The following is a 22930-nucleotide window of genomic DNA, read 5'->3' as shown; positions in this document are numbered from 1 at the left end:
AGTCCTGTAATACACATTTTCTTTTCAATCCAGTCAGTCTTCAGCTTTGGTAGAAAAGAAAACCAGCCCTGAGGGCACTACAAGCATTGTAAAGGTGTGATATGATTTTTAATTGTAAGCAGCTTTTATTTGGAATATTTTCTCCCATTTGGAAAGAATGCTGTAGAAAGAGAGCCCTGTGGATCTCATCAATTATAGAACACTCCTATTTACAGGCAGCAGAGATTGCACAGGCCGGCTTTGCTTGGGGTACCAGGAAAAAATGGAAATCTAACACTTTTAAACTGGAGATTCACATCAATGAACAAAGGAACAATATAAGCAAGCACTGCTGAAGAAATGTAGACATAAGTATTCAGTCTTCTCACCTTTTAATTTGCTAAAAAGGTAATTAGCTAAGACAATTATGAGACAAAGACAATTTATTTTATGGATAATTGCATGCATTTCTAGTATGAGTAGATTTAGAATGGTTCACAAAAGTATTAAAGCCATTCATCTCTTAAGCTTTTTTCATGTTTGAGGTTTCTTTTCCCACTCCATAGTCTCAGCTTTGCCAGACAATATCCAGTGGAAATTTGTACTTATACTTTCAGCACTGTAGCACAGCAGTTACAAAAGCCAGAGGAAATTATCTAAAACTACACATCACATTATACTGCATGAGATGTTTTTGTTCGCAGTAACACAGTTCAGTCCATACTGCATTAACTCTGTCATCTACTGCAATGGCACCTTTCCCTACCATTTGAAAGGAAAATGCTACATGAAACAAGAAACCTCCTTCAGATTTCACATCACTAGGATAAAAATAAATTAAAAAATCCTCAGAGCCAAAAATAACATTCTTTGTTTGAACTTAACCTGACTAATAATGAATATAGATAAAAAAGATTTTTAATAAAAAATTTAATAAAATTTATTAGATTTTTATAAAATTTATTAAATGAATAAAATTTTAAAATAAAAAAATTTTAATTAAAAAATTAATAAAAAAGATGCTTTATCTCATCAGTAGAAGTGCCACAACAAGAAAGCTTTGATATTTGCATTCTGAGCTTATATCAGCAGGTTTCCTTGTTCATTTAAGAAATGTTTTAAACCCATTGCACTTTGTATTGTCAAAATGAATCACTTCAGCAGGTGAAGAGACATCAAAATAAAAGCAATGAGATTAAACTAAACGATGAGATAAAGACTTAGTTAGGCTCTGAGAACTATCTCCCTCCGTCAGGGAGATCTGCCCTCACCGCAGTGACCATCCAGAACAGAAGTGAGGACAGCCCTATTTAACCTCCACCTGAAGTGGTGCCTATATAAACACTTGAAACTGGCTTAACATGTTCACTCAAACTTAAAATGTATGCTCTTCCCCTTCAGACACCTACTACCGCATTGTCTGCTGATCCCTTTGCTAGGAGTGAAGTTGGAGCAGTATTATGCTGTCTTCTTCATGATCACTGTTACAGCTAGAATGAATGAGTGTTCCCAGCACATTTTTACAGGTTTGACATGTCTACTTATTTGGTAGACCTGTAGTTTATTTTAAGGACAATCCTAGGACTGGTCATGGAAAGAGCCACATTTTCACTACCATATGCAAGATCTCAGAAAATCTGAGAAGTGTTTCCTGCAGCTTCAAGCAATACAGGCACCACGTCAATCAAGCCCAAGGTCTACAGTTTTCCCCACCATGTTTGCTCTTGGCTTTCAATCCCCAGGCATCTAACATTTCTTTAGTCTGATGCTACTAACAACTAGTTTTCTAGCCTACGTTTTCAGACATTAACTAGGGAAATCTGCTTGTTGTCTGCTATAACCTATTATCTGCTTTAATCATGCATACCATAAGTGAATTTATCACATAGTGTTACATTTATTGGGATTTAACAGCAAGTACAATAAATCTTTAAGATTAGAAACACAATCTTGACACTAACAAATGCAGGACTAAAATGTTTCCACTGGTTCTAAACATCCATTAAAAAAGTATAAACTAATAAATGAATGACCCAAAGTGTTAAAACAGGTAGATTCAGTACAAGATGCTAGCACTTAATTAACGAGTAAGACCATAGCAATGCTACAAGGAGTCATAAGTAAAGAAAACACACAAGGAGAAAAAGGAAGGAAAATTGGGATGATAAAACTGACAAGGTAGGTTCGTTACTGATGTATTCGGGAGGTAGCTTGCAACGTGGTACTATGATAATAAATAAATAATATTATATTACATTTATGCAGTGCCCTTCAGTGACAGACAAAGGTGCTTTTCCAGGTGAATCACACACAGCAGCAGCAAAACACTGCCAGTACATCAATGCCTTTTTCAACATTGATGTAAAAATGCCCCCAGTAAAACTGATTTAAGTTCAAAACTATTAAAAAACTAGGCAAGCCATTATCATGGGAAATAAAAGAACCTGCTCTTGACAACTTCAAATTAGAATTAAAAAACACGCTAGGGGAGAAAAAAAAAAGGCTTGTAGAAGTCAGTGGCAGTAAAAGCCAAGATCAGAGGTGATCAAAGCAAGGGCCAAATGGATGTTTATGCAGTTATGCATGTAATACTGTAATGAACTAATTTAATATAACAGCTTTCATGCTCCAGGTATTTCCTAAGGAATAAATGCAATAGCTTTAATCCATATAAAACACAAACGCAAGGGCTCAGAGTCAGGCAACAGCATAGCAGAGAGTACAAAAGAAGGTGAAACCCTACTATGTAACAAGCCCACTCTCATTAGCATTTAACTTGTTATAAAACATGCCTTCGAGCAGGAGTTCAGGGCCCCGGTTCAACTGAAGTGGTTTACTGATACCATCCACAGCTTTAGACTCTAGAATCCTTGATTTCACTTTTTAAAAGATTGTAGTAACAGAATATGTAATGGGTGACTTTAGTAGCATACTTACACTTATTTTTCTGCAAAGTCTGGAGGTACAAGTGATATCAACAAAGCCCTTAATTTGCCAAACCTCATACCATCTCCAATGACACATTACAACTTTCAATTACATAAAGTCAAGATCATTTTCAGCAATACCGCCCATCTATTAATGGAGCTATTCCAGGAGATCTTTGTAATAAGGTAGATGTGAGTCTCCAGGATGTATCAAAGCCCTCAAATACAAACCAACTAATAGATGAAAAGAAGTCAAATTGATTCTTTAAGGGGACAGCCACCTACCATCTGTGATTTAATTAAGGCCACAAGCTATATGCCATGAGCAAGGGCTGTCTGAGCACCCAGTGGGCTGACTGAACAAGAAACGAAGAGGACTCTTGGAGTGCTTCAGGGCTCTGGCACTCAAGGCAGAGCAAATGAAAGACTCATCCATCCTATTTAATGCACATCTATTTTATCTGATCATTTTTAATTAGTGCTGCAGTTTTCACTTTGTACTTTGACTGAAGAACTCTGATAAATGCAAATGGGGGTGAAGAGTGAATGACAAAGGTCACAAGAACAAAAATTTAATTTCAGTAAATCAAGTAATAAAAAATATATTAATTAACATCTTTTAAGTTCTTCTGATCTCAGTACTGGTGCAACCAATCAAGGCAGGAAGGTAATTTAGGAAACTGAAATATCTTAAGCGGTTTTCCTCTTATTCTTTTCTTTTTCAAAGCTGCTTATTTTAAATGAGGTAGCTAAAGGGACTGATACTAAGGGTGCACACTTTTATTCTGTGACCTTACTGTACTTTTTTCCTAGATTTTTTGATTGTTTTTAAACATATACCGAACAATTGTAATGAATAATTTTATTACTCATTTATTGTTCCCTTGGACTGTATATTAGCCATATTGTCCGACAGATCACCCACCTTCATATTGTTTCTGCCCTTGTACAGAAGGAGTGAGTGGATAACAAAAAGCTAGAAGTCGGGTTTTTGTTTGCGTGTTTTCTTTTTTGTTTTTGTTTGTTTTTTTTTTTTTTAAAGCAAAGACTTTCACTGCTAAGATTATGGAAGCCTTGGAGTTTTACAATAGTTTGGATGAATAATACATATAGCAGGTATCAAATAGCAGGACTCTACAAATCACAACAGAATTAACTTAGTGCATAACTTGTGGAAAGTAAACTGCTATAATTTTTTTTTCCTTTCTGTTGTTCTGATAAGTAATAAAGTTAAAATTAAACCTTTGGCAGAGTAGTTAACACATAACCACTTTAGACTCCTCAGAAAGAGGAATTTCACTTATTTTAACTCTATATTACACACAGCTTACAATTTCACGGCATTACAGTAAAGATTAGTCTCCTTTACTTGAACTAGATCTAACCACAAAAAAGAAGAGTTATGACTTTTTATTTTCCCAAGTTTCAGAGCACTGAAATGCAGACGGTCCAAGGGGATTTGACTATAAAGATTCTAAGAGTAAATATCCAAACTAAGATGTCTTTGGCCAAGGTCTCCTTTTAAACTCATCTCTAAGCAAATTCACTCCTTAGTACTATATTCAGAGATCCTCCACTACTTCACTTCTAACTAGCTCATTTCTGGGGAGATGAGATCCATTAATATGAGAGGTAACTCCTAATCCTTAAGCATTACCGAGATGACAAAGATACTCCTTTGTTGCTAGTGAAACAGAATTGCATTTTATGAGATGCTTCAAGCTTGTCTCATTTCCTTTGAATTTGAGAAGTGTAGAGATTGTCATTCTGCCAGTCTTATTATAATACCACATGAATATTATCATCCCACAATAACACACAGGACTGAGCTACTGTATTTGCTCTATATGCAGTCACCTAGCTACTGCTTCCTCTGCCTTGGACATGCAAAAATACATGTGAAATTTGAACATTTGAAGCAGCCTAACATAATATATGCATACATATGTATACAAAACCAGATATGTTCTCTGTTTGGGATTCATTCCACTCACCTGAGAAACAAAAGGAGACAGTCACTTCCACCTCTTTCCACTGTCAAGGGAGGAAGAGGTCCAGAGGACAATTCAATCCAAAGAGCAGACTTGATCTGTGATTCCCAGTACAAACATCACACTACTAACAATACTGCGGTGTACTTTTATATAATATTCACCCTCTCTTCACATAATTTCTTACATATACTCCATCATGTTCATGAAAAAAGACTGATAAAATAGGGTGCAAAGTTCTGACTGCCATGTGGCTTACAGGTGGACCTGCAGACCTGGCCTCTCAGCAGGAGGCTAACTCTGTGCTGGGGCTTGCCTTAATGTAAGCATGGTTTCTAACATTCTTTGGGAAATTAAATTTGTACTGAGATTTGATACATAGCACCATTCTCTTTGTCCAGGTGACACCCTAGATTTCAACAGTAAGAAGGGATTTGGGAGGGATCTACTCAAACTGACAACATTTCTTACACTCAGGCAGTTCTCCCTGGAAGTCACAATAGACCTGCCCCCGATGAAGGGCCCCACCCCCTGATTTTTACTCTAACACATTAATTCCACTTTCCTATATTTTCATTTATTTTTTTATTTTAAATTCCTATCCACCTGAAAGTTGATTGAGAATACTCTGATTTTGCCGAAGGCACTAGGTGGCACTGTGCTCTGTCTTTTGCTCACCCTCAATTTGCTAAAAACTGCCCAGGTTTCACCAGTTTATGTTCTTTTCCCAAACACTGCCTGAATGTTAGTGAAAGAGTTTCTTCAGCACCTATCATTAGGCTTTGTCGCCCATCTCTAATTTTCTTTTATCTGTCAAAATGACCAGTGTTATTGAACTCAACAACATATTCAAAATTACATTTACCTGCCTAAAAGGCACAGTTTTCCTCTAGTTGGCATTTAGAATGGACAAGAAAAAATATATTGTAATGCTGATTACTCAACATTACAAGAAAGCACAAATACCCCAGCCCTACATAAAGGCTTGTTGGCACTTCTTCCTTTTAAGGCTGCACCAGGAACGTTATTACGACATAGGACTGAATGTTAGAGCTGTAAATCTACTCTTTTATACTACACCCATACTATACAGCTTCTGCCTAAAAGCTTACACAGTCCTTCCTGTCTTTTGTTGTTATTGTAACCGTCAGACCAACAGGCCATAAGAAAAAGGTGATGAGCACATAATGTGTATTTATACAGACAAATACACAGGACAAAAGAGGTTTTGCTCAGAAGAGCTTTTAATCCATAAAACAGTTTTCTGAACTATGAAGCAAGCAGATTAGAAGGAAAAAGCAGGCCTCCCAGTTTCCAGTCTATTATTCTGTCCTCTTGACCACATACAAATTTACCGTAACAGAACTTTTGTGACCATATCCTGTCACTCTTTGAGATGAGTCTGAATTTAACTTTTCTTTGCTTGCACGTGTGTATTACCTTAGCATGACATTAAAAGCCTTTGAAATCTACAGTGATCTGTAAATATTTCAAAGAACGCTTTAGTTTCTAAAAATATATACATATAGCCATGCATTCTATAGAGAGTATAAAAATAGTTATAAATTGTCTGTTGGGGTAAACTCCATTTATGTGCAATAAGTTTTCTTTTTGATTTCAACCAAAGTGTTTTGAGAAAGAATTTTCAGCCCAAATAGCATTCGTTCCTGATGTATAAAGGCAACATCCCCAAGAAGGGCAGCTTATTCTTACCAAATGCATGTTCAGCCTGACTCGCATGTATCACCTGCACAACATATTGGTTATTGCACAATTTCCAGGTCTAGAAAACCAGGCAGAAGCCCAAAACAACATTGAAACAGCTACTATCCAAGATAAAAAGCTGTCTGAAATGTGCCTGGCATCTCTCTCACAGCACAAGAATAAAAAAACAGATGGTTTAAACCCTATTCCTACCTGTGTCATTAAGCTGCCGTTTAATTTCAGGAAAGTCATTGCCCTTTTCTCTCAGGTTAGTCTGCTGCTCTTCTGTCCATTCAAATTCCAGCTGGAAGCATCTTTCCTTAAGTGCACCTACAGCATGCAATATTAAAAAAAAAAAGTTGTAGTACCAGTAAGGACTCCTTAGGCACTATCCTAACTCTGTAACAACATTGCAGACTGATCTTAATTCAATAAACCATCTGTTTGCAAACCACTCACTCCTAACTTACTTCTCTCAGCATTTCCTGAAGATTTAAGACTTACCTGTTTACATATCAATCGTGGTTTCGGCAGTTCCAAGTTAGTTATTTTTGACATTAACAAGATTCTGAAGCCAACACATACTGAATTCCAGGTATGACAGCTGAAGGAAGTTAAACCAACAAAGCATAAAACAAAATGATACAGTATGCTCATTTTCAGTCAGTCATGAATGTTCAGTTTGGATGTAAGAGATCGGAACACTCTCATAACTGAAATTGCTTCCTTAGAGCAATATGCTTACTGTTTCCATTGTACTGTTTGTTACCTTCTGAAAGGCAAAAAAACAATAGTGACAGCAAGCACTTTTTGTTTTTCAGAAATTGAGAGCATAAATAGTTATGAAATGAGTGTTTTGGAAGTACAGCTTTAGAAATTTAATTTTTGAAGGATCTAGAGTTCAAGAAAGGAATCCATACTTCACAATTCAAGGAAAATAGTTGCGTTCAGTTTTTCAACTTTCTGAAACTATGGAGAAATTTAAAGCTATATTACTAATAAACCCTTATCAGTTCACTGATAAAAAAATCAACTGAAAACTGCAATATCACATTTTAATGCATTATTTAATACATTACCTATGTGCAGGGATAACATTTTTGTCTTGAAGCAAGTGCCTGTTGTGCTTGCTATAGAGATTACATAATATTCAGCATATAGGATAGCAATGAGTGGGAATGCCTTCGGTGCTGAAATTTTCAAAATATCCAGTCACCCAATAGCTTTCTACACATGAAACAGAGAACTGTAGGCATCCTTTCATGAAAGCCTTGGCATCTGGCATCCCTCATTCACAGACTAATTTTCCACTCCTCAATAGGATATTTTTTTTGGCACTTTTCTCTCTTGTATAAGTTATTCCTAATTAATTAAAATGAAATACTTAAGATGTGAGTTCATTAATCCCTTTAATGAGAAAGAACATTTTGGACCTTATTATTACACTGTCATCAGTATCTGTTAGACAGTTAAATTAATAAAGCGATTATATTCAAATAACTCAGACATTTGCATTTTATTTTTAACATTACATCTCTCTTGCTTACTCTGAGACTGGGGAAGTTTTGTTGGCCATACAAAAGTAGTTTGGATTGATTTCAGTGCACACTATGCCTGGACCCTTCAAATGTATTTAGGGGTCAGAATAGCTGTGGTCTAGGAGAGGTCTAGTTCAGGTCTGCTGAAGCCTTGAGGAATGATTCAAGCAAGAACAGAGTACAGACATCCCTTAAAAATAAAGGGAGAGTGGTCCTTTATTATTAGAAAGCAAAAGACTTGAAAGAAAAATAGAGAGAATGGACACTTCGTATCCTTGAAAGCATTAAGATAAAGTGGGACACAGCAGTAATTTGCTACTGTACTGCACATTCTGTATACTACTGGCAGGCTGTGAAAAATATCCATTGGCTAAAAGCAATATACAAGGTGGAACTAGAGCTCCAAACATCTCCTATTCTTGTGAAAAGCCATGGGTGTTTTATAATGATCTCACCATGCATCTTCCTCAAAAAGTGATCCTCCAGCTATGCAGCATCCCTTTAATGCTTTTCTGGGACAGTGATTCAGTCAAAGCACACAAAAGAGGCACAACCTTAACTCAAAAAGACAAATGCAACCACTTTGAAAATCGTAAGTCAGAGAGGTGAATAAAGCTGGTATCAGTCAAAAACATTAGCTTATGAATCCTCTTAGCTCACAAAACCTAGATCTGATTTTTAATAACCAATTTATGCTTTATAAATGTGCCTGCATATTGAAATATCCAAACTGAAGCTTTTTGTTCTCAAACATTTTTGGTCAACAGTACAAACGTTTTTCTCCTCTTCATCATCACTTAAAAACAGTAATCATCACATTTCTTCCTTCTCACGTTTCCCAAGTCATAAACCTCACAACCACCAATAAAAATTAAAAAAATAAAAGACAAATCCAGCCCAGCACCTGCTGGAACTGAATTACTTTCTAAATGTTATAATCTTTAAAGGCAAACAAGATAAACTTTTGCTTCTAAAAAAGGCTTAGATTTACTGTAGCCACATAGAAAGAAGCCGCACGAGTGAGATTTGTTGCTCAGCAGACAAGTACAGAGGAAGAATTTTTCAAATTTAATTAGAAATGGTTTTATGTCTCAGGCACCAGTGCCTCCTAGACAAGTTTAGCTGAGGAGGAATTTAGTGTTGCTTCTTCAGCTAAGCCTGCTGCAGTTATATAACTCAAACATTTACAAAACAATTTAGCTGAAAAGATAGTGGAGCACCTGTTGAATTGTTTTCCATATTTACACCACAGCTTTTCTTTCTTTCTTTGAGGCTTTAGTTAGCCACACAGTTGAATACCACAGGAGTTAGATTAAGATTCGTCCCAGAGATAATGATTGAAATTGTGATGTACTTCAGAGCTGCTATCATTTGGAACTAGTATTGGATACTTGGGCTTGAACCAGTGCTGTTGATCATGGTGACGATACAGAAGCTTCCTAAGAGCTCTCTTTTAGTGGAAGAGCTCAGGAATGCCCAGGGAGAACAACTTTACTGGTACCTTCGCCATATATCCAGCTCACACATAAACATCTGTCCTACCTTACATTTCAGCATATGTTTAATGATAAACAAACAAAAAAAGTGACGTGCATGGCAGGCTAGCAGCCTGAAAAATTTACTTCTAGAGGAGCTGTGAGAGAAGAAAGGTCAGTCATTGTGTTAGAAGATTCATCAAATCACTGATTATAAACCTAGAAAATGCAACAGGCATTCCTGCATGAGACACTTCTCAAATCACCTCTGAATCTAGCTAGAATGTAGGTCAACAATGATCAAGCCCAAACAAAACTGCAGCTCCTCAGCTATGTGGTGAAGGTACAAAACGTGCCTCCAGAGGTGGGAATCAAAAGCCACTGGTATGCAGGAAGGTTCTCGAGCCAAACTTGTAAGCTAAGAGCAACAAAACGCCAGTTTACCATCCTGAAAGATTCTGACTAATGCAACATTAACTCCAAGATGAGTGCACTTCAAATATTGTCTTGTTCTTCACAGTGCAGTCACAGTTGACCAGTAATCCAATTCAAATATTTACCAAAAACTCACACAATCACATCGTATTCTCAAATAGAATATTTGCTTCTCTTTGCACTAGAAAAACCTCATCATTTCAATGACAGATCCACTTATCAAGAGTAAAGAAGAAAATTGTGTGTTTGCCTATTTCTCCTATCACAGAGATGCTATTTAAATCAGTCATCCAATTATACATGGAAAACAGAACTACCATAGCATTGTATGTACAACATCACATTGCAGTTTTTCTGTGGGAAAAACACCAATAGTACATACATTTCTGAATGCAGAAATGAAGTCTTGTAACTGTTGGGTTTTTGGCTTTGGTTGCTTGTTAGTTTGGGTTTTTTGTTTGGTTGTTTGTTTTTTTTTAAAGTGTTGAAAGATACCTAGACAAACAGTTAGTGTCTTCCATATCAGCCTTTTGTGAACTCAGAAACCTTTTTACATTTAATTGCAAACCAAGGCTTTACCAATCATTTTAATTCAAAGTGAGAAGGGATTTGATTACTGTACATTGAATTAAATATATTTTTATTGAAAAACTGTTAAAATCTAATGATATATCCATCTTCAATTACTGGATGATGAGTATTAACAATAGGCTGAAATTCTCCAACCTAACTAAAATCATGTCATCAGAAAGCTGTTCTAACCTGAAGATAACATCGTATTTCACAACATTTTTAATGGGCGGCTTTAATTTGCTGCTTAAAATAGTAACTGCAATTCTGCAATTTATAAAGCTCTCTTGTATCGCCAGTGACGTACTGCATGCTCTTGTGTCCCTGGGGGCATCATCTGGTTTTACATTAGAGTACCAACAAGTCTGACAGAGTGCTCAGCACCACCATACAGCCTGCATCCAAACTGGGTGCTACTGGCTTGCTGCAGCTAGAGAGATGAAGCTCAACTTCCACCACAGATTTTAAGCCACCAGTGAAAGTTACGTCAAATCTATTTTTCAAAGCAAAGACTGTTTTAAAGTCTCAAATGCTTCAACCCTTAGAAAAAAATTGCATTGTTTAAATGCTGAAATAAGGGAATAGTAGGATTATCAAACCATTTGTACCAGAACATTTTTACGAACACATTAGGGCAGAGCAAATGGTTCAAATTCAAGTATAAAAACATCAAATGCAACTCTTTGAGTGAACAGGGCACTTCCAGAAATTTCACTTTTGAAAGGGAACTTTTTGGTGTTTGAGGTGAAACATTAACAAAATATCAAATCAAAGCGCTTTACATTTTCACGCTTCTACCTGACTTTTCTAGCACATACTATTTACCAAGTTTAACCCAAATTCTCAATAAATTTTTACTTTGCCCTAAATTTCTAATCATCAACTCTATAGCTTTTTCCCCCACTCATTCCAATCTGAAGTTGACACTTTTTACACATACACTGCAACATAAAGATGTCAGCAATAATATTAGAGGCTTTAAATTTGAATTCATATAACAGAAAAAAATAATACATAATATATGTGCTTCCCGTTTTCACCAGCAGACCAGTTTAAGTACCGTACATGAAACAATACTATTGGGCTTGTTCAGCAAATTTGAGACAAGTGGTTTTGTTTCCCCAAAGCAGACCCCACAGGATAACTGACGGAGCTCTAGATGTCCACAGAAGCTTGAATTCAGAAAATAAAAGACAATCTGACTATAAATGGCTTTTAAGGAATGCACATTTTACTTTAAAGAAGTTATCCTGAAAATTAGGAGGTACTGATTTTACAGATTTTCTAGCTTTTGATTCCCTTTCAGTAAAGTACCTAAGCATATACTTAAAACATACTTACGCCTAAGATACGAAGATATTTCAAGCCCTCATTCCCCTAGTATTTGAGTAGCTTATAGTTACAACTGCATCCACAACAGAAGAAAGGTAAGTGAAGATAAGAAGAAAGAGTGCTGGTACGCAAAGATCACATTAAAAAGATCTTAGAAACACACATTCAGCAAGTGAAGCAGGGATACCAAAATGCTCTTCAGAACAGTCTGATTTGTTCAAGGCCACACAAAAATATTGCGACAGAACAAGGAAATAGAACAAGGAAATGTGCACCTTTATCTCTGGATCAAGTTTTTCTCTCTCCATAGAGAGTGTCAAGAGGATGTAAGCACATGCTCTGCTGAATACGGAATCATTTTACTGAATTAAAAGCTAAATCAACATTCGTGGAAAATGAGGACAATTGATTTTTATTATTTTTTTTTTTAATACATAGCAACGAGAATGGTGATATATTAAATTGAATTCTGAGGTAGAGAGCTGACACTGCACAAATAGGTAGTTAATATTTTCCCCCTCATCACCATCCCCTAACATTACAGTGCTTACACCGTTTCACATCATGTCTTACTACAAAGCACTTAAGGAAGTCAAGAGGTCACTGCAAAGAATGCACATCATAACATGATAAATGTTATGGATGTTAGGGAGACAACTGTATATGCAATACAAGCGTTTCTATGAGTTGGAGCTTTTGGAAACAAAACTCGGGCATTCACTTTAGCATGGTTGGCATTGCCCTGAGGTGATTAGACTAATTTAATTTAATTTGTATACTTTGTGGACTTTTATCACTATGGAAATATATCAACTGAAATAAACTTCTTTCAATCATTTCAAAGCACATTTACTTTCTGAGCACTGCACTCACCCCTGCTGTTACAGAAACCTTCAGGGATTTCTGAATGGCTTTGTGCGGAAAATTATTCGAAGAAGCTACATGAATTGCAAAGACAACAACAATTTCAATTTTGAATCCAACAGTTCACAAGTGTTCACTGAATGCACACTCTTTCTGTGGCTGATATAGCAGTAATTTATTTTTTTTTTTTTAAATTAGCCACTGATTAAACAAGGTCCAAACAGGGGAGGTTTAGGCAGGCAGATAAAGCTGTATGTCATCCCTTACTTCCAATAAGTGTCTTTTTTCATAGCAAATTTAAAACATAAGTTTTCTGCTGGGCTGTATTGGAAAGGACACTGCACAAAATCCAGACAAAAGTATCAGGTTTTGAAATTGTTGGATAGTTTTCTTCCTGAGAAGAGAACATACATGCATACGCTTTTTGTGTGTGTGCGCATGCATGTTCTGCAGAATAATATACTCCAATTTTATTCAAATGTAACACACAAACAAAGGAAAAGTGAGGAAAAACTAGGACAGCTATTGTATCTTTTGCATTCAAACCCCACACTTCCATCCATTAATGATTAAACTTCAGCTTATATAAATAGTAAATTCCACTAAAGATCACCAGCAGCGTTCCATATTTCTGATCATTATGCTCTGTACTAGTATATCAGTGAACTATATTGCTCAGTATGCCGTTCTCTCTCTGGGGATGTGATTTTAATTTCTGAAGCTCTTCCTGACAGAGAGCCTCTCCTGACAGAGAAGTTCAAGGCACAGAGTTACAAGCTGCAGAGTGAAGGAGAGCAAAGGAAGGCAGTAGGGAGCTGAATAGTACCTGCACTCATCTGTACTGCAGCTTCTTTAAGGACTACTGTATTTTCTTTTCCAAAATAATGGAGACAATTTAGCTTGGGAAGCAGAGTTATAGTGTTGTGAGTTTTTTTAAACAATTTCTCTTGGAGAAAAAAAAAACAAAAAAGATGGTTGTGGCCTACACTCTAACAGGAAACTTCAGATTAACTTGCAAGGGAAGTTTCACAGCTTATGAAAACTTTGGGACACATGGCCAGTTCTGTGTTTGCCTTTCCTTTGTGAACCCCTTTGCCAATGCTGCTCTATTCTAGATGTTGTTATCCATAGCTATTTGACACTTTCCTTCAGAACCTTCCCTTTTGGTAGACAGTTTCTCTCACATAACGGACATCAATATATATCCTAGTTTTTACACTAATTTAAAAAAGAAAAATAAACATTTGATCAGAGCAACAACACAAATTAAGGCATAGTGAAAAAACAGTTAGGACAAATCCAAAACAATTATCTCTAAAATATTTTAGAGGGATTATAAACATGCATTCAGCCAGCAGATTTAACTCTGAATAAAAGGAAGATGCTGAACCCTCCTTTTTGGGCTCTGATCTATATTCCAGAAATGCAAAGTGAAGAGTTAAATAACTGAGTAGAGCATAGATTACTTTACTTAGCAGGAAACAGTCAACAATTACATATCTGCATTATGAGCCATTAACTGGGTAGTAGTCTTGTAGGTTCAGAAAGATGTTAATGGAACAGCTGCCAGATAACAGGAGGGCTGCAGAAATATGTATTTTGCCATTTGTTACGCTGATGTCAGGGTGTGCATCTGTGCACAGATCAGCCTGATCCAAAGCCCACAGTAATCTGTTCAGTGACTTACGTAGCCACTGGTGCAGGCTCTAGACAAATTCAAATCACAACTGGTAACCTCTGGATAGTTGATTTTAAATCCTGTTAAAATAGGACAAATTCAGGTTGTTAAGCCTAATTAAATCTAAACATGTTAAGATAAGTTGTGCTGTTACAGAGTACACTGTGGTCGCTTAATACTGTGGTATTAAAAGTAGCTTTCTCCTCTGCTTAACACAACACCCATAATCCTTCACTAAGATCATTGTCATGGCTCTATGTCAAAGACAGAAGGCTTATACGTTATTAGACAAAACCTTCTCTACAGTTACATAAAGTAGTTTCTAGTGCTTAAGTAACGAGATTCAGTCATATGCTTCAGCAACGAGTCTTGGCATCAAGCTTTGCATAAGAATGTTTTTTTATTTATTTGCAGGACCTTTAAATTCATTTGGCTGTTATTATTCTGTATGGAAAGAGCAAAGTAAAAAGCACTTTAGCTGTCTTACGGGCTATTAAATAATTGAGGAAAAATGCTATACAGAAATCCCTATATTGTTTAAATTGCTTGTTAGTAACAAAGTTTAACTTCATAAAGGCTTTAAAAATCTAAATTTCTATTCAATTCTGTCAGACATCCCTGCAGAAGAGAACATGCTGAAACAAACATGCTAATTCTTTGGTGTTGTAGGAAATCAGAAGAGATTGTATGGTCCAAGTAGTGATGTGTCAACTCCCGGATCAGTGCCTAAGATAATCTTTCAAAAGGTCTTTAAATTTTGAACTCTTGAAACTCATTCTGTGTGAGGGACAATTGTGTTCAAAGCATGCACATGCATGGAAAAAAAAAGCAAGACTTTATATGCATTTAACATAGGAGTAAAATAAAGACGAGAACTTTTCCATAAATATCAGAAATTATTTTGTTGAAGTCAACAGAAAATGACACCTGTACTGTCCAGAATGCAGCAGAGAGAAATGCAACACAACAAAAAGGAAAAGGGAAAATATTGATTTCATTAGTGATAATTCCTGATTAAAGACCTTGAAAAATAGATTTAAATAAGTTTAAATTATATGTTGCTGAAGTTATTACTCCACTGAAGTTGACTTCGGTCTTTTATTTGCTCACCTTTCTTCCACTGAAATTACAAGAAATATTCCTACCGATGTTTCCATACCATGCCACCATTATGTTCACTGTGGTCAGTTTCACAGTTGGTAAGATCTCTAGTCATCTTCATACCTCTCCACATTTTATGAGCTTCAACAGTCTTATCTTCCAGACTAAAAGACCGCAAGACTGCTCATGCTAATAAGCATGTACTTAAATAATACATTATAATGGACTTAAATGGCTACATGCCTAGACACCAAATGCAAATCAGAACTCCCATGAAAGCCATAAAAAATGCTTTGAAAATTACTATCAACGTTAGAAAATGCTTAGATAATAAGAGATTTACACAGACAGATTAGGACTTTAAACATTCCAAAGAGATTGTTTGCTTTCTATGTATTAAAATCCTATTATAAAGGAAATTAACAGAAAAGTACTAAGCATGTTAAATCTGAAAAGCCAAGTGTTGCAAAGCATACAAATCAGCAGGAAGTTCAGAGGAACTCCACTGCAGTCCAACCAAAGGACATTGTTTTCTTCTGACACTGGATGCTGAAATAGCCCAGGAAAAAGCTGTCCCAGAGCTAAGGCAAACAAAGAGAAGTTCTCTCCTTGAAAGGAAAGAAAGAAAGCCACCCTTTTTCCAACAGGGACCAGTAGTGCAGAGCTGCACTTACTGGCTGTCTCAGAGTAAATCAAATCTATAGAATTAGATTCTCTTACTTGAGCAAGTAAGTTGTAGTCATTTCACAAGCACAGATTAAGAAATCTTTATTATCCCTTTGTTTTCCTCAGTGCTTTTAGGAGCAGGAACTCTTGCAATACATACATTCAAATGAATTCAAAGATCCCATGACAGCCTTAGGATCTGGCTATCCCTGCAGAAATTAAGTATATGGTATCCCTGCAGAAATTAAGTATATGGGAAAGGGAATTTAACAGGTGACAATGTGAAAGCAAACGCTTCAACTTTGTTGTTTTTGAAATAAATCTGATACAGTGACTAAAGCAAGAAACATCAGCTACGAAGAGGAAAGAGCTCAAACTGAAACAGGAAAATCATGGAAAAGAGAGGACCAAGTGTGGTGGTGCTTTCAGATTTTAATCAGTGAAAGCCAAAATGAGCTATACACCTGGCTCTATAAAAATCTGGCCAAAAAAGAAATATGACATTTATTATAAAGTTGAGCAACAAAATTTGTCTTCCATATGACAAATGAACTTACAAGACAAACAAACAAAAAAACCACAAAGTATCATCATAAATGTACCAAACCCTTGATATAAAACAAAGAAAAGAGAAGGAAGAGGGAATAGTGTGCTGCTTCACAAGAAACACGTCTTTCAATGTTGTGCTTCAAAGACCTCTGACAAGAAGTGAAAGATAAATCAGTATTGTGATGAACGTGTTTCCGTTAGAGTTGTGACTCTTCCAAGGTGTTCACATCCAGAAGGACAAATATTTTGTTACCTATCATTCTCAGACTTGAGATGAGGGCTACCCTGATGGGAACAGAGGTAAGGCTACGAAAGTTCTTCAGGAAGTTTTCCTTCTAAGGCTCTGAGGTAGAGTAGGAAGGAAAAACAAGAAGAAAAACATGAACCTCCAGGCTAACAGGATAAAAAAATCAAAAACTATAGTCTGACAAGTATTCAGGAATTTTGGGAACAGCAGCCATGCCACATGAGAGGAGTTGCAGACTTCAAGCTGTTTCCCCATGACAGTATTTGAATATGGTCCTTCGCCCCATCCCTCACTCAGTAACATTTCTGAAGATGTCTGTAGAGAACAGCTTTCAGATTTCAACAGAATTATATATATGTGCCTTGTAGCAGGCACTGTACTCTTCACACAGAAAATCTATCAAGGCTAAAGCCTCAGCTGACTCAATGCCTACTTGCAAAGGCTCTCAAATTCCTGCAGCATTTTTCTTTCCATGAAATCAAATGACAGGGAAAAGCTGTTGCATAAGTTCTCTTCTGAAAAAATCTGTACCATAGGGAGGGCTGTCCCGTGTAGGGTTTAAGCTTCAGCAGTTTATCTGCTTCAGTTGTGCAGAGAAACTAATCCCTTTAGAGTTTTACTTTAGAATCCAGCACAATAGTTTTCTATCAGTATGTGGGGTGCTTAGCTTGGATTATAGTGTGGTTTTATAGCAGTTTTAATAGTTTAGAACAATGTTTAGCAAAGGCACTAACTATAATTAGATGGCTTTTTCAGGCAATGATTGCATATAACTGTGTGCACGAATGTTTAGCCCGAGTCCTCATTTCAGACAGGACCTTTTCTGTAAGAGCAACATGCAAATTTTCTGGCTTACAACCATATTAGCACCAAGTAAGCAATTACCTAGACTGTGTATAGCATAAAGGCAGCTAGCATAAAGTCACATAAAACTAAGTTGAGAAAATACAGAGCCAATTTAAAAAGATATGGAAGCCTTGTACAAAGTCGTGAGTTTTTAAACATTAACCACTGATTAAGTTAAAATGCTTGTCCAACATGTTTTGGGGTGAAAGGAAGATGGCAAAAATATTAGAGCACCAAAGCTCCAGAAGGTTCCATATTCTTAGATGTTCCCTACATCAGACTTCTTTATATTAAACTATGAACGTGGCAGTTTGGGCTTTGATTGGATTAAATATAATAAAAAGAATAATTACCACTTGAAATTTTCAGTAGTTCTCATTTCAGTGTAATTAGATGTAGTGATTAGAATATCTTTTCTATTGCATTGTAGTTCTTCCTTAGCACCAAACAATGATACAAGTTATTTACATATCTTAAGTTAAAGGAGGAGCACAACTTAACACAAGAGTTGCCATTGTTTCCACTGGAGCTTCTCCAAACTCCTGCCAAACACCCTGCAGTGTTGTGCAATGTCTTTGTAAACAGTTTGTGTCAGTTCATTACCTCTAACATTATCTTTTTCTATTAAAACACATAAAAAACACACTTTTCAAAACCAACCAAACTTACCTATAGACACTTCAGTTCATCACAGGCTCCCTCAGGGAGATATATCCTTTGTACCCCAAAGACCCCGAGAGAAGCTTCAAATATTAATTTTGGACTGCCTGCCTCACCTGCCAAGTTTCAAGCACAGACAGGGCGGCCTCAGCTTCTGACCGTTTCCTGAGATGCTAAATGGATCTCTGCATGTCAACATATCAAACATTTATCATTACATTAGCAGTGTGAGTAGTTAAGAATACTTCTAGGAACCCCACTAAAAAAAAATTATAAAGCTCTCATTTATCAACGTTTATGAACATTTAGGTTCCAATTTCTTGGACAATTAATCCAAGTTTTTTAATAACCCATGCTGAAAAGTTACTAAGAAAAAATAATTTATGGAATGATTTTTGCTTACTAACTTTTTTAGAATAGAAATAATGTCAGCACATGAATTATATGCCAATAAAGCAATATACTTGACTAACTTTCCAGTCACATACCGGAAGAAAACAATTTCGGCTTAAAGAAATATAGACGAATTCTCTACTCTCTGCTCTCACTGAACGTAGCTAAATGACAATGATGCTCTTGATTGAGATCTAAATTATATTTTGATCTGTGTGTTCTGTGTCTTCTGTTCTAGGGCTGTATGATAACAAAGTGTACTATCACAGACCTTTCTATTCTCTTGATAATACTGTTGCTAATTTGTTCAACAATTGATCTCCATCTCCATCTGACTCATTTACAATTGTGATAGCAATAATTGTTTCACTCTGACAGCAAACACAGAGCAGCCAAATCCCTAACCTTGTTACAATTGAGGTTTTGCTACCACAGGAGCTAGGTGAAAAAATTGCGTTCAAAAGCTTTGAATATTTTAAGTGTGTGCTGTGACCTTCAGTGGGACCTCAGCTGCCCTTTCAATCTGTAGCCACAGAGCAACTGTAGCAAGAGAAGTTTGCCTGAACTTCTACAGCAGCTCTTTGAGTTATCTGCAGCAAGAACAACTTCTGCGTATCCATTGCTATTCTGTAAAGCAGGGATAACAGCATTTCTTTCTCCCCAGTGCTGTGTGGCATAAACTTTCATAGTTTTATCTTTTATCATTTCTCAGTACTTGTGCTTATTGAAGACCCAGTTCCTAATATCGTTAAACTCAGTCATCACAGCCAAAGCCAAATATTTACCAGTATTCCTGGATTTACTCTGTAGCATATGCTGTTGCATTTCTGGCAGCTCTAAGCCAACTGATCTAAAGAAAGCTTAGTTTTAGTCATCACAGCTGACATGAGTATCTCTAAATTATTTGAGGCAGGGACTGGCTACTGCTATCACAGTTGTTTGGCTGTGTGGTTGGTTTTTTGTTGTTGTTAGTTTTGTTTTTTTTGCAAAGCATTAACTGATGTCTGCATCCTTTGTTCATATATCCAGTTTGTACTACAATACAAATAACATAGGTTTGGTGCAGATAGTTTTTGGAGTCTAATGGAGCTTTGCCCAAAAGTTACTTTCATAAATGCATCAAGGTAAATATATGTTAGGTACTATGTGTAACAAAAAGAAATTACACTTCCCTCCCTCCTTTCTCCCCATCAACTACTAAATTAGCATGAGACATTTAGGCTGGTATCTTATTTCTAGCTTTGAGTCAGTTGCAAGAACAGGCTCCGCTTCCAGAGTGAGTAAGCTGGCCAATGTATGTTATGTCAGCCTATCACCTGTAGAGACACTGCACTGACGGATGGCCATGTGTGAATTTTCCTTCAGCAAGTAAAAAGAATTGAGGAAATCCTCTTTTATCCAGAGGAGCAATTATGCACATTCCGACTTCCACACAATAAAATTTTAAACAGTTTAAATTTCAGTGATTCTGTGAATCTAGCTCTATATTTTTGCTGTCAAGTCATCATTGTTTTGTGGGTTTTGTTTAAATCCACATTTATACAGCTACAAATCAGTCCAGCAGACATTTGTGCCAGTGAAAAGGAGCTTTCAAAAAGGCATTGTAACAGGCATTCCATACTCAGAGCAGGAAGGAAAAATAAAGGAGAACTGATTCTTCCTTAAGATCTTTTTGCAAAAGGACTCAGTCAAAAATCAAGTCTAACAGTGAAAATGGATGGTATGGTTGGAACGTGCCAAATATTTTAAACAAAACCTAGCAGTCTTACGTGGCAATTGCAGATAGATAATTGCACAGGGGAGGAGGAGATTTTGCCATGAAGTCTTTCTACTGGAAATTGGGAGTTTGCCTCAAAGGAAAAGTGTTCCATTAGAAAGATGGAAAGATAGTCTGAAATCCTCTAGCATCCACTTCCAAGTTGTTTTAGTCTTTACTAATTAAAGAAGTTGATGACTCTAATAACTTCACCATTTTTTCTATTTTCCCCCATACACAGTGTATGAGCAGCTGATGAAAAGTAACAAGTTAGATAACAAGTGAAATGCAAACTGTCACAAGACTTTCATGATTCAAGAAGGTCAGGATGAATATATTCTGTTTAATCAACCCACAATAAATCTCTGCTCTCTTACCTCACTCATTGAGCTCATTACTCATGATAACTCTATCCCAGTTTGCTCGCTTTTAAGAAAAGTTTTTTTGTAGCTTACATTAGTCAGGAAATTCCACAAAATGCTGACAGTTCATTCTTGCTCTTCGGTCATTATTTGTTCTATTTTTAACAACAATAATTTACTCACCAAACCTCTGTACTTTTTAAACATCTATTTATTTCCAATTTCTTAGTTATTGGAAAGTATTCAGCAATTTTTGTGCAATGCCCTTTTCAATGCATGAGTGATTAAAAGCAGCTGGTTACTGGTACTCACACAGCAAATTGTAAGTCATATTTGCTTTCAGACAGGTTACATAAATGAGCCAATCATCATGATGGCAAATTTTAATATCATAATGTTAAATATTTATTCAGGTATTTAATTAGAACCATTGCTCAAGCCTAGCATGCTTTTCACATATGTATAGGCCAACTTGGAAAATCCAAGGCTGGTCCCTCAAGAGACTCTCTGTAAGCTTAGCTCAGAGTATGAGGAAAGCTACGAAAATTTCTGTGGGTACAGGAGCCTGTGCCACACGCAGCCTTTTGCTACGGGGATGAGCTGGCTCTGCCACAGGACTGAGCTGGCTGGAAGCCATGTGAATGTACCGGTGAGGTGCTCATTCAACCTGGCAGCACGCTGCTCCTCTGCAGGCTTTCTTTGGTCTGACTCAGCTCGGCGCTGGCTGTGGCCCCTCAGCCTTTTGTTGTGCGTGGCGGGGGGCTCGCATCTGGCTGGGAAGGGCTGTGCAGATCTGATGTACAAAGGACAAGGATCAGACTTCAGCTCACGCTTTCCTCACAACCATTCACTTGCTCCTGATTGTACAAATCCTGCAGATTTGTAAAGGTGGAAAGTGAACAAAGGAATGGAAGAAGGATCCTGACATCCTTCCATAGATAACTCTGTAGGCACTGGTCATACATGAACTCCTGGACTCAACGCAGGGACTACTGTATGAAGTGCAGTAGTCTGAGATCTTTACATTCATCAGGTGATCTAATTGCTGATAGAGGGAGATGCAGCAAGACTGGCAGAGGCTGCAATATATCTTGTTTCAGAAGATTAAATTGGATTTTCTCACCATAATACAAAGGGTCAAACTGTTTCCTGAGAACGTTATGTTTCAACATTCCTAGACCAAACGCAAACATCATGTGTGAGCACTCTCAGCTCTCATTTGCAGGAGCAGCTTTATTACCAGCTAAACAAAACACAAATGCAGAATGTTCCATTTTCCTACCTGTAGCTAAGGTGTTGGTTTTTAACAGGAAATAAAGATAGTCTTTCCAGTAATCACTGGGAACTCTGGGCACATCAGCACTACTCACTGTTAGATCGCTAGGATGTCTGTGATCTGAACAAAATGCTTCAGTTGAGTGAGCTACATCAAAAAGTGGCTGTTTTTAATTTAAGTCTCTGAACTTAAAAATAAGTCACTGCGAGCTGGAGCACTTCTTTTCATAAATTTTTAAGCCCTTCCTCAGAAGAACTTTGTTTTCTTTATGTGAATCCTGGATCACTTGGAAAATGTCTTTTTGTGCATTTAAACATCACATTCAAACCTATTTTCACAATTTGAGGAGAATGGAAAAAGGTGAAAGAAACACCATAGTATCTCACCTATCATACTGAAAAGCTAAGCTTAAAGCATATAATATTTTGTCTCCCATTCCAAAACTGGTGCAAACACCATGCAGGTTTCTACAGAAGCTCCCACCTATGTTCTGCAACGAAATGCTGTGACAAGGCCAGTCAACCAATTTTCTCAAAATACCTGCTGTACTTTTGTTATGCTATAGTTTTTCCTTTTGCATC

At 36.7% G+C, this 22930-nt stretch overlaps 1 long non-coding RNA gene across 1 annotated transcript in view; it reads right to left on the bottom strand.

Moving 5' to 3' along the window:
* The window catches only part of LOC121079643, a 44038-nt gene that overhangs the window by 11805 nt on the left and 9303 nt on the right, over positions 1-22930 (bottom strand). The window contains exon 2 of the long non-coding RNA XR_005825121.1: positions 6815-6931. This is a non-coding gene — a long non-coding RNA (uncharacterized LOC121079643). The remainder of the gene's footprint in view (positions 1-6814; positions 6932-22930) is intronic.

Source organism: Cygnus olor, chromosome 17 (genome assembly GCF_009769625.2).
Source record: "Cygnus olor isolate bCygOlo1 chromosome 17, bCygOlo1.pri.v2, whole genome shotgun sequence".
In the NCBI taxonomy this organism is placed as follows: domain Eukaryota; kingdom Metazoa; phylum Chordata; class Aves; order Anseriformes; family Anatidae; genus Cygnus; species Cygnus olor.
The sequence above is the reverse complement of the archived record's forward strand: the minus strand, read 5'-3'. Positions and strand labels throughout refer to the sequence as shown.